This window comes from Berghia stephanieae, chromosome 11 (assembly GCF_034508935.2).
Source record: "Berghia stephanieae isolate SIO BIC M18660-M18661 chromosome 11, UCSD_Bste_1.3, whole genome shotgun sequence".
Lineage (NCBI taxonomy): Eukaryota > Metazoa > Mollusca > Gastropoda > Nudibranchia > Aeolidiidae > Berghia > Berghia stephanieae.
This window is the reverse complement of record NC_088370.1, coordinates 17,018,670-17,031,169: the sequence shown is the minus strand read 5'-3', so window position 1 is coordinate 17,031,169 and position 12,500 is coordinate 17,018,670. Positions and strand designations below refer to the sequence as shown.

Here is a 12,500-nt window from a genome sequence, read left to right as displayed (position 1 = left end):
CATTGCCACTACCGTGACGCGTAATAATGGCCGTCCACTAAAGCCATAAACAACACCACTGCGACAACAACTATTTGGTGAACTATTAAACATTTATCTTTCAACTCAATAACACAATAATGGAGTAAGTCACCACATAATTGTATAAAATCTGTAGTGATGGGCAATCCGCTTTTTGCAGATAAAGATGTTGAACTTGAATTTGAACAAAACGAGAAAATTTTAATTTTAAGAGAGGAAAAAAAAGCCATTGTCGGTACGGTGACATCAAAACCATTTTGACTGGATTAATTCGTGATTATTTTTTTTTTACTTGAGCAAGCGAAGAGATAATTACGGAACATCTTGTTATGCATAAATATATGTCTGCAAAATAATTATTATTGCCTCTTGAAAGAACGTCACTCAGAGCTTTCTTATTGTTTTAAGACAGCCATTTTAATGATTAGTTCTCACTAAATAATATCAGATTATAAACGTTTAAGGTTACAAATAGTTGTGCGTGTTGATACTCTCAACATCCACCAGCCGGATGTGAAGTATTTTACCATACACGCATAGCATCAATACATCTAACAACTATTACATCTATTCACTATTCTCATTAATATAATTTTAAGATCCCTGCTATCAATAAACTTCCTATCTATCTACCTGTATCTCTTCTTCAATGCTCTTATCACATTTATTTAACATTTTATCTTTCCCTCTTTCTCAGTGTTTGTCTCGCAATCTTTCACGGTCAAAAAACGGTCAGGGACATCACAGCATTTTGATAAGTACACGTCTTCTAACTAACTTCTCACCAATTATTGTCCTTCATATTCACCTTTTTATAAGCAGGTAAATTTCCATACATTATGTACGGTCCTTATATAAATCACACGTTGGACAATGATTATCAGCGAGTCAAAAGTCAGAAGTCGGAAAATATCTTTTTAAGCCAATAATAATAATAATAATAATAATAATAATAATAATAATAATAATAATAATAATAATAATAATAATAATAATAATAATAATAATAATAATAAATAATAATAATAATAATAATAATATATATATAATAATAATAATAATAATAATAATAATTAATAATAATATAATATAATTTTAAAAAATAAAAATAAATATTAATAATAATAATAATAATAATAATAATAATAATAATAATAATAATAATAATAAAACAGAAAAAAAGAACCAAAATAACCTCGGGGCATGCGGTCATAACTGGCCAGCTCTATATAGCTATGTGTATAAAATAAATTTAAAAAGGCGTAGAAATTGCTTGCCACCCTTTAAATAGGACGCGAAGTCCTAGAGGTTCGACGAGAAGATCAGGGCCATTTAAATCGCTGGATATAATTTGAAGGACGAGTTTTCTGGCTAAATTTTTAAACACGTGTTTTTTTTTCCATATGTTTCCAGAATACGGCAGTTGACTGGTTAAAAACGGAAAGGAAACCAATCATCCGTCATTTCCGTTCTTTTCTTATCTTCTACTTTTCTTTTCCACTATCACTTCCCTCTTTCCTGATTCACACTCCCTCCTACCTACCTCCAATAACACACTCACACACACACACTCCTACACACGCACACACACACACACACACATTCTCTCTCACTCACTTTCTCTCCCTATCTCTCTCTCTCTCTCTCTCTCTCTCTCTCTCTGTGTGTGTGTGTGTCCCTCCCTCGAAATTTAATTTCATACCAGTCCAAAAATAAAATAAATAAAAAGATAACGGACGGTCAACGCAAAGCAAGCAGCCATGCCATGCCTAATTCCAGAGTTGTGACCAAAATAATATTAATCATAATGATAAAGAGCATGGTATGCCCATACTGACTGATAACACCACTAGCCCCCCCCCCCCCCCCCCCCCCTGCTTAACCTTCTCTACACTGTCACGCCATGTCCATAGTCATACATAGTGTCAAAGCTGGTAAAACTCTTACCTCTTATCTAAAGAACCATAAAATTGGTTTCGCGTGTTTTAAAGAATATGGGGGGCGGAGGGGGGGGGGGGGGCTGGAAAATAAAACTACAACAATAAAAACGAAGTATCTACTGGTGACCACGAAAAAAATTATTGAAAATAAAAAATGATTAAAAATTTTCCTAGCTCAGGTTCTTCCTTACCTCCCTCCCAGTCCTTCCATAAATGCCATACTGCGTAATAAAATAGGCAAAACCATTCGTTTCTAGACAATGATAAATCGTCAAAATTTCTGACCAGGATACGACCTAGGAAATTCCTTGACTACAAATATTATATTCGGGAAGTCCACTGTTATCCTTTAAAAAATAAAACACACAATTCTGTTTATTCAAGCCTGAACTTTTATTTCTTCCAATGTTGTTTGAATTAGACGGCACCCAACTTGTTTAAAAATCTCAACCCTGAGATGTCAGGGAAACGCTTGTTTTGAATTATGTCTTTTATCATATATAATTGCCAATTCAGGAGGCAAAAATTTACTGAACTTTTAACTCACTCAACCCTAACACCGACTATATCCATAGTTTACCCGGGTTACTTTTACCACATGCGTATTTATTACATTTTTTTCTGAGACAAATTATAGGCTAAGTATCAAAGCTAATGTTTTTAGTTTTTACATGTTAATGATAGTTGAATAAAACAATCTATCTATGCACATGCTCATTTTTAATACATTTCCCCCCAGTTTTAATAAGTAGCAAAACTCTCTAGGATTGAGTGAGTTAAACCAAAGACATTGACCGGCCCATATCTGAGCGCTGAACTCCAATAAAAAAAACAAAGAATTTTTTTTTTTTAGTATAGTAGGTGATTGGAAAATATATACTCAGGGTTTATAATAATATACTTAAGTATGTATATAATATACGGAAAATTGACAACCTTACTTTTTGACAGAGTGGGGGGGGGGGGGGTAAATCAATATTTGAGAGTTTTCTAGCCAAAATACAATAATAGATTTTGTCACAGTTCACCAATCGATGTGTACTTATTTTGCAGGTCTGATAACTCAATTTTAAAAAAAAATCATTGTTGTAATGGAAATACTCTCAAACCAACGCAAAACACTGTCCATTGCAGCAGTGCTAAATTGCGCTTGGTTATCAAACCTGCAAATGATATGTACATGTTGGCCCCAGCTCAATGTCAAACTACTTATCTCTTATCTAAAGGATCATAAAATGGTTTTACATGCTTCGAGGAGTTATGGTATGGAAAATAGAACAAGGAATACAAATAAAGAGCAAGCCTGGATTTATTATAATATCATAAAAGTGTTGCGGACTAGTTGACCACTCCAGCACATAAACCAAAAACGCAATGCAATAGCTTGAAATTGTGGTCTAGTGGCACGGTCAGAGGGCAGAGAAGTCATGACGTCACACACTCTTTTCTTCTGGTTCCAAATTCATTGGAAGTGTGCACGTAAACAATCCTTCAGAGGACTAAGAATGAATAGGTTTCATATTGTCTTTATTAAATGTTAGTAGCATGTAATGCCCATTACTTTTTTTAAAAAAAGATATTAAATTGGGTTAAGTCCTTATAAAATCAATTTGTTGATGGAAAATGAAAAATCAATTCTTTCAAAATATCATAATAAAAATATTCTACCTCAGACATAATCTAAAAAATGTGATCACTGCTTCATTTCAGAGGGTAAAACTTAAACCCAGTAGGCACTGTGGTTAGGGCCATATTTGCCAGATTCGGGCACAACCATTGGGAAGCTCTGCATATCAACATATATTTTTTAACGAGTCAGACCATTGGGAAACATTCCATGTGAGCAAATTTTTCAAAGCCTCGGCCAATTAAAATTCAGGCCATTGGGAAACATTTCATAGGAGCAGGTTTTTCAAAGCTTCAGCCAATAAGATTTCAAGCCATTGGGAAACATTTCATAGTAGCAGGTTTTTTAAAGCTTCGGCCAATAAGATTTCGAGCCATTGGGAAACAATCCATAGGAGCAGGTTTTTCAAAGCCTCGGCCAATAAAAATTCGGGCCATTGGGAAACAATCCATAGGAGCAGGTTTGTCAAAGCTTTGGCCAATAAAAATTCAGGCCATTGGGAAACACTCCATATAAACATACATTTTACAGATTCGGGCTATTGATAAACACTCAATTCAATATTGACATGTTTTTCAAAAGCTTCAGATCGTTATGAATATACTCCACATTAACTTAATTTTTCCAAATTTTAAGGGTTCGGGGTATTGGGAAATAATATTTCATACCAACATCCTATTATTGGTCAGTTCCAGAAGATTTTCTTTCTCTTTTTTTTGGCCATCCTCCAAAATGGATCATCAGTCTGCGTTATTGGTGGTCAATTTGTGATAACCCTCCCAGTACCTTCTTTACATTTCTGAAGTAGGAGTGTCATAAAATGTGTGACACAATCATCAAATCATATTTCATGCTATGGCATGTGAAAAATAGTCACATTCTGACAAAAGACGTTTCTATTTTTTTTAAACTTGTTCAATGCCATTTCTGGAATGACATATTTTTAAACATTTTGGCCAGATAACTCGTCCTTCAAATGAAATATCAAATTGATTTAAATGACCTACATCTTTGGTAAAAAAAAATCAAACTCTCAAACATGGGACCTTAGAAGATCTTTCTTAGTCCCAGGTTTGAGGGGTTTTGTCAAGACGAAGGTCATTTAAATCGATCGATTTCTGAAGAAGACAATAATCCGGCCAAAAAAAAAAAAATTATTTTGGTGAGTTTTTAGACTTCAGTTAACTGGTTAAATTTACCCCCAAACTCGTCCAAAAGGAAAAAATGAAAAAAAAAAAACCCCACAACTCATACAGAGCTTCAATGAATGTCATGTTTGGTACGATTGAGTGTTTGTGATGGTCTCATTTGAATGGATTGAAGTTGTTGTTATGAGCCTAGAGCTTTATTGTATAGAGGATTGGGCGCAATATAAATAAACTACATTATTATTATTATTATTATTATTATTATTATTATTATTATTATTATTATTATTATTATTATTATTATTATTATTATTATTTATCGATAACAGAAATTAACATTTTTGTTAACAAAATATAAAACCCTTAAAAAGGCGTTTTAGCGGAGTCCGACAGAATTATTCATTTGTTTCGTTGTCCACTGTTTGCTATCACCACACCAAAATTTTATTACCAAACACGTTTTTGAAAGTTTGACCCCGTCTTTGAATGTGTTACGACACCGTTGCTGACCACTGGAATTCTCAGGCGATCGGCAGTATTTTGTGATGTTATTCTAGGGAGGATAGTGGTTTGTTTTCGTGTATGTTGTAAACTGACCAACTGCAGGAAGTTTTTCTAGATTAAATTGAACGAAGTCGTGACAAATTTTATTAAAGATAATGGTTGTAGTAGTGGTGGTGGTGGTGGTGGTGATCATGTGAATGATGGTAATGGTGGTGGTTGTGGCTGTAATAGTGTGGTGGTAGTGGTGATTGTGACGCTGGTTATGGTGAGAGTAGTAATTGTAGTTGTAGTAGATGCACAGTAGAAATAGAAGTAGTAGTAGTGGTTGTAGTAGTGGTAGTAGTAGTAGTAGTAGTAGTAGTAGTAGTAGTAGTAGTAGTAGTAGTAGTAGTAGTAGCAGCAGCAGCAGCAGCAGTAGTAGTAGTAGTAGTAGTAGTAGTAGTAGTAGTAGTAGTATAGTAGTAGTAGTAGTAGTAGTAGTAGTAGTAGTAGTAGTAGTAATAGTAGCATTAGCAGTAGTAGTAATAGTAGTAGTATAGTAGTAGTAGTAGTAGTAGTAGTAGTAGTAGTAGTAGTAGTAGTAGTAGTAGTAGTAGTAGTAGTAGTAGTAGTAGTAGTAGTAGTAGTCGTCGTCGTCGTAGTAGTAGTAGTAGTATCGGTTCGTCGTCGTCGTCGTTCGTAGTAGTAGTAGTAGTAGTAGTAGTAGTAGTAGTAGTAGTAGTAGTAGTAAGTAGTAGTAGTAGTAGTAGTAGTAGTAAGTAGTAGTAGTAGTAGTAGTAGTAGTAGTAGTAGTAGTAGTAGTAGTAGTAGTAGTAGTAGTAGTAGTAGTAGTAGTAGTAGTAGTAGTAGTAGTAGTAGTAGTAGTAGTAGTAGTAGTAGTAGTAGTAGTAGTAGTACCCAGCAGTGATTGGTTGGGTAGCTGGGTCTGTTAGATCTGTTGAAAGACACATTGCGATAGACTAGCGAACTATCCAGAGGAAGGGTAGCAAGCAATTGCTATTGTCCGTTCCACGCTATAGATACCGGGATACACTATCTATTGACTCCGAAGAACTAGTTAAATTTCGATTGGTTCAATTGATATAAAGGTTTTTTTTTTAAAAAAAGGTTAAAAGGTTATTATAAATGTTAAAAGATTTGATTTTTTTTTAAATTAAAAAAAAAATATATACAGTTATTCTTTAAGTAGATAAGTTTATAGCTTTAAAACATTAAACAAGCTTTATCAATTCATAAACATATTTATGTGCACATGTTATAAAAAATTAAGGGAATAAAAGATAGAAGATGAAACGAAAGGAGTAAAATATGTACCTATATATTCAGATAAAATAAACAAGCTATCTATTCATTATAATAAATTAATTCTCCCCCTCTCTCTCTCTCTCTCTCTCTCTCTCTCTCTCTCTCTCTCTCTCTCTCTCTCTCTCTCTCTCTCTCTCTCTCTCTCTCTCTTAAAAACAACATTTTACCTAAAAAACACATAATATTCCATCGTGCCACCCGTCAGTCACAGATAATATATTATACGCAACAATGTAACCACCGCTTTAGAGTAACAAGAGCGACATGTCCTATCTCGATGTTTGCTTGGAGTTAAAGGCTTGTAAATGGTTTATTTGTATAACAACATATGCGGACGTTATCTCTCTCTTTCTATCTGCTTATTTCATTTCCAGCATTTCGGATTTTTGTTAGCGCATGTCTGTTTGCTGGCTTAGCCTGGGCTTAACTTAAACATTTTATCAGTCCAATAAAACTTCCCTGGAGACCAAAATGAATGACACATAATACATTTATATGTTATATATATATGTTATATATATATATATGGTGGGTACTCGTAAGTACGAAAGTGCTCGATAATGATGGTTAGAGCTAATATAGAATACAAATTGTCACTTACATTTTTCGTGGCCGAGACGTTCGTTTATGTGTCTCTTTACACGTCCTCAGGATAACGCCGACTGAGGACATGTAAAGAGACACAGAAACGAACGTCTCGGCCAAAAAAAATGTGAGTGACAATTTGTATTCATATATATATATATTTATATATATAATATATATATATATATATATATATATATATATATATATATATATATATATATATATATATATATATAATATAAAATCATTGGTCTCCCTTCGCCTAAAAACAGTATTTTATCGGGATGGTATAATATAGGCTATGTGGTCTAGTGGTATGACACTCGCTTTCAGATCGAAGGCTCCTGGCCTTCGAGCCTCGCTCGGCGAAAATTTGAGTCCTTGGAGAAGGTTCTTTACTCACATTATCTCACCGTACTCAGGTGCAAAATGAGTACCTGGCCGTAAACAGCGTTGTCTCTGTCCGAAAAAAATGTAATTTCGCCTAACAGGCGTCATGTCCCATCAGGGAGCCCTTGTAAAGCGCTTTGAGCACGTTAAATGGATATTACGCTATATAAAAGATCAATTTTAGAGATCCTAGGTTTGATAATTTTGCCAACAAACAGGGTCATATAAATCAATTGATATTTGAAGGGCGTTTATTTTTCTGACCAAACTTTTCGTTCAGATATCTACGTGTCTCTCCGGAGTACGGGAGTTAACGATCAATAATAAACTACATTTTTCAAAATGCAAATCTAAAGAAAAGAATGTAAATGTCTAGATCTTTAAAAAAAGGAGAAAAGCATGGTTTGTATCCTTAATTCAATGGATTGTCCTTCACTTTAAAATCCGGCATATTTATAATAATAATAATAATAATAATAATAATAATAATAATAATAATAATAATAATAATAATAATAATAATAATAATAATAATAATAATAATAATAATAATAATAATAATAATAATAATAATAATAATAATAATAATAATAATAATAATTATGATGATGATGATAACGATGATGATGAGGAGGAACTAAAATCACTTCGTTGATGAACTCATTATAATTGGTGACAGCAAACAGACTATTAATTACGATAGTGTTTATGATGATAATAATAATAACAATGACAATGATCATCAAGATGACACCAGCGATAAGGATGTGATGTGAGATGCGATGCCCATAAAACATCACAATGCGAGGACTTAGATCCACCTCATCAACGACACAGCCCCATTGCATTCCAGATGGAACAAACAAACAAACATACCTCATTGTTACAACTAAAACTAAGACCCCCTCCATCATTGGAATCAGCCGTGTGTGAATCGTGAATCGTATACATGGCTAGCCATGACGAACGGTTCAAAACTGCCAGACAGGACAATGTCCACACACGCACACACACACACACACACACACACACACGCAGAATGGGGGGGGGGGGGAAGCAGATGGAGGTAAGCAGAGAAGCGGGGCGGGGGGGGGGGAGGGAGGGAGGAGGAGAAAGACACACAGAAAGAAGGCGGAAAAAAAGGAGAGGGAGAGAGAGAGGGGGTGCGGGAGAGAGAGAGAGAGAGAGAGAGAGAGAGAGAGAGAGAGAGAGAGAGAGAGAGAGAGAGAGAGAGAGAGAGAGGGGTTTTAAAGTAAAACGACTAAGCGTCGTTACCTAATACTTGTAAAAAAAATAAATAATAGAACTATTTCTGTTTAAACAATTCCGGATTTGGGTCAATGCTCACAATCCGATCATTTTTTCTATTTGGGTGGGGTTTATGAGGAGTAGCAATTTCTAAAATAATTTCTCTTAGCTATGCAGTTAAAAAATTTTTAATATATATATATATATTGAATCGTGTTTGATACAAATATGGTACGAAAAGTGCTCGACATGCAGTAATGGAGCGAATTATTATTGTTTAAAATATTTACCACAATGTTTGAGACAGTCTACATTAATGTTTCAGGCTTAATTTGCCATCGTCAGGACTGAGTTGTTTTGTTGACTGTTGTTGTTTCTTGAAGTGGTTCCGCTTTAAAGTTGCTTAACAAGAATTTACGCCGATGGGGACACTTTCCGTATATCTCACTTTTCATGTTGAGTGTGGCTTCATGAGGGTGTTTGATTATAGTATATTTCTCTTCCAGGCATAAGCTACATTGTTTTGATGTTGGTGTGTATCCTGTTGCTTTAGATAAAATTTTCCATGAAATGTTGTGGTCTAGTTTGTTGTCTTTTAATTTCCAAATATGTTCGCTGAGTTTTGTGGATGTTTTTTTGTTAGTGTTTCTAAATGTTGAGGTGTGGAGGTTGTATCTTGTTTTGAAATTATTTTCCGTTAGTCCTACATATTTTTCTTGCTTGTTTGTTTTAGTTTCTGTGACTGTGGCTTGGTAAATTAAACTTGATTCTAAGCATTGTTTAGCGGGCAATGTTCTTTATTTCTGCAGATGCATTTTCTGGTGGGTGGGTTTTACTCTTGTCGGTGGTTTGTTAATATTTTTTTGTTGTGGCTTGAAATTATTTGTTCTATGTTGCGCATACACGAGTAGCTTATTTTTATGGTATTTCTGTTGATAATTTTATGTAGCTTGTGGTTTTTTGGAAAGTGTGTATCAATTAATTTCAGGAACTGCTGTCCTATGTTTGTGCTGACGTTTTTGTCGAAAGGTGGGTTGAACCAAGTTATGTGTCGTTTTCTTGTTTTACGTTCTTCACTTGTGTGTTGGGGTTTATATATATATAAAGGAAATGAACAACTAGCAGATAAATAATCAAACACCTTCTTTCGAGTTATCCTTTATGTTCCTTTCCTTTTCTCTGGTATCTAATTCCTTTTAAATTTCTTTCTTTTCATTTGTGTTAGAATTAATAATAAGATTAATGTAAAAACTGTATTTAGCTTTTCTTTCTAGGGGAGATCAGCGTGAACAAAATTTTGGAATCGCAGATAATTACATGTGTATTACTTGGTTATTTCCCTTGCATACTTTAAATTATGTTCTAAATTTATCGTCTTCAGTGAACAATGAACATATGTTGAAATAAAGAAGTGTTTGTCTATACCAATCAATAAAAATTGACTTCAGTTAAAATAATGTGTATGCCTTAAGACAAGCGATTTTCCCTTGAAGATTGCTCAAAATATAGGTAGACCATTGTATATATAAATAGATAGATATGTTCAGTCAGATAGATTGACAGATCGTCGAGCAGGAAGACAAAGAGTCAGACAGACAGACAGAGCGACAGAAAGATAGATAATTATATTCTTTATATATAGATAGACAGATAAACAGATAGGTTTTCTCACACAATTATGTTATCTTTAAATAATAAATGAAACAAAATTACTCCCAACGAGTTATTAGCTGTTATAGATAGTTCAAAGATGACGTCACCCAGGTCTTTGTTATTGTTTTTTGCCATCCGCGTTTATGAGTAATGCTCACTGAACTGCATTAACCTGACTATAAACTTTCATGGATACACACAGTTTTGTGTGTTGGTCCGTTATAATTCCGGATGGCAATGTTATGAGCTTCTAAGCCAAGCGCATACTATCTATAGATAGTGTGCGCTTGGCAAAGAAGCTTGCAATCTGGAAGTATAATGGACCAACACACATAACTATGTGTAACCATGCACTATTTCAGTCTGGATAATACAGTTCCGTGAGAATTACTCATAAACGCGGATGGCAAATAACAAAGACCCGAGTGACGTCAACTTCATTCTATCAATACGACCATGCATGCAACACAACTCTTTTTCATACTGACGAGAAGTCATCAAATTTACTTCACTAAATAATATACCATCGATCGATAGAATGGAGTTGACATCATTCGGGTCTTTGTTATTGTATTTTGCCATCCACTGTTATGAGTAATTCTTACTGAACTGTGTTAAATTATCCAATCTATAGAAGTTCATGTTTACACAGAGTTTTGTGTGGTGGTCAATTATACTTCCGGATGGCAAAGTTGTGAGCTTCTTAGCCAAGCGCATACTATCTATAGCCTAACCAGCCATTTTCAGGATATTCCCCAAAAATTCACACCCAACTAACACAATATTTTATCACTCAGACATAATAGCAGTAAAATTCCTGCGATACATCCTTTTTTTTTTCGTTTTTTTTTAGCACAACATGCTCAACAACACTGTTCATTTTCTATAAATCTTATGATGTACAAAAGAAATTTGAATAAGAAATTTGTTGGTTGTATATATCGTAACGAATGTGACGATTTTCCTATAGTTGGTAAGGAGAGGATTAAGGTAAATCCTGCTACTCAACAAAAACCAAAACTAGGACTCCAAAGAAGTATGGCTAATGGTTGAGCTGGGCGGGGCGGGGGCGACGTACACCGATTTGCAGGTCTGATAACCCGAATTAATTTTTATGGGCTCATCGTTGCAATGGGAATAGTCTCAAACCATCTGATTGTTTATTATAACATTGTTAACACACTAAACCCTAACATCGACTATATCCGTAGTATACCCGGGGATACTTTTACCCCATGCCTATTTATTACATTTTTCTGAGACAAAGTATAGGCGTAGTATCAAAGCTAATGTCCTTTATTTTTACATACAAATGGTAGTTGAATATAATTATGCACATCTACATTTTTACAAAAAAAATTTTCTTCTAATTTTGAAAAGTAGAAAAAAATCCTAGGATTGAGTGAGTTAAATCAAGCCATGCTATAATATGCATTCGGATATCAGACCTGCAAATATGTGCGGCTATGTGGTTTCGTGGTAGATACGACACTCTCCTTCGGACCTGAAGGTTCAGGGTTTTGAGACCCGCTCCATCAAAGCGGCGCGTAGTTGAGTCCGTAGAAAAAGGATTTTTACTCACATTCTCTTACCGTACTCAGGTGTAAAATGAGTACTTGGCCGTGAACAACGTTGTCTCTGTCAGCAAGAAAAAAAACAACAAAAAAAACAAAAACAACAAAACAAAACAAAACAAATGAAATATCGCCTAACAGACGTCATGTCATGTCTCATCTTATACGTTATGAATGTGTTGCTGTTGGCCAGGAACCAACTCTTCGTAAATCGCTTTGAAGACGTCTCGAGTATATTGCTCTATATAAAAGCTCGTTTTTCGTGTGTGTGTGTTATTACGTTTTATCCGGCTTTTGGATGCTGTGAGTATTTTACCTCAAAGTATAGATAGTATGCGCTTGGCTAAGAAGCTCAATATATTGCTATCCGGAAGTATATTGGACCAACACGCAAAACTACGTGTGATCATGAACTTTTATAGTCTGGATAATACAGTTAATTGATAATTACTCATAAATGTGGATGGCAAAAAAAAAACAATAACAAAGACCTGAAAGACGT

General features: G+C 34.4%; 1 protein-coding gene across 1 annotated transcript in view; it reads right to left on the bottom strand.

Annotated features, from left to right (window-relative positions):
• The window catches only part of LOC144956254 (uncharacterized), a 48,217-nt gene that overhangs the window by 11,962 nt on the left and 23,755 nt on the right, over window positions 1–12,500 (bottom strand). The window lies entirely within an intron of this gene.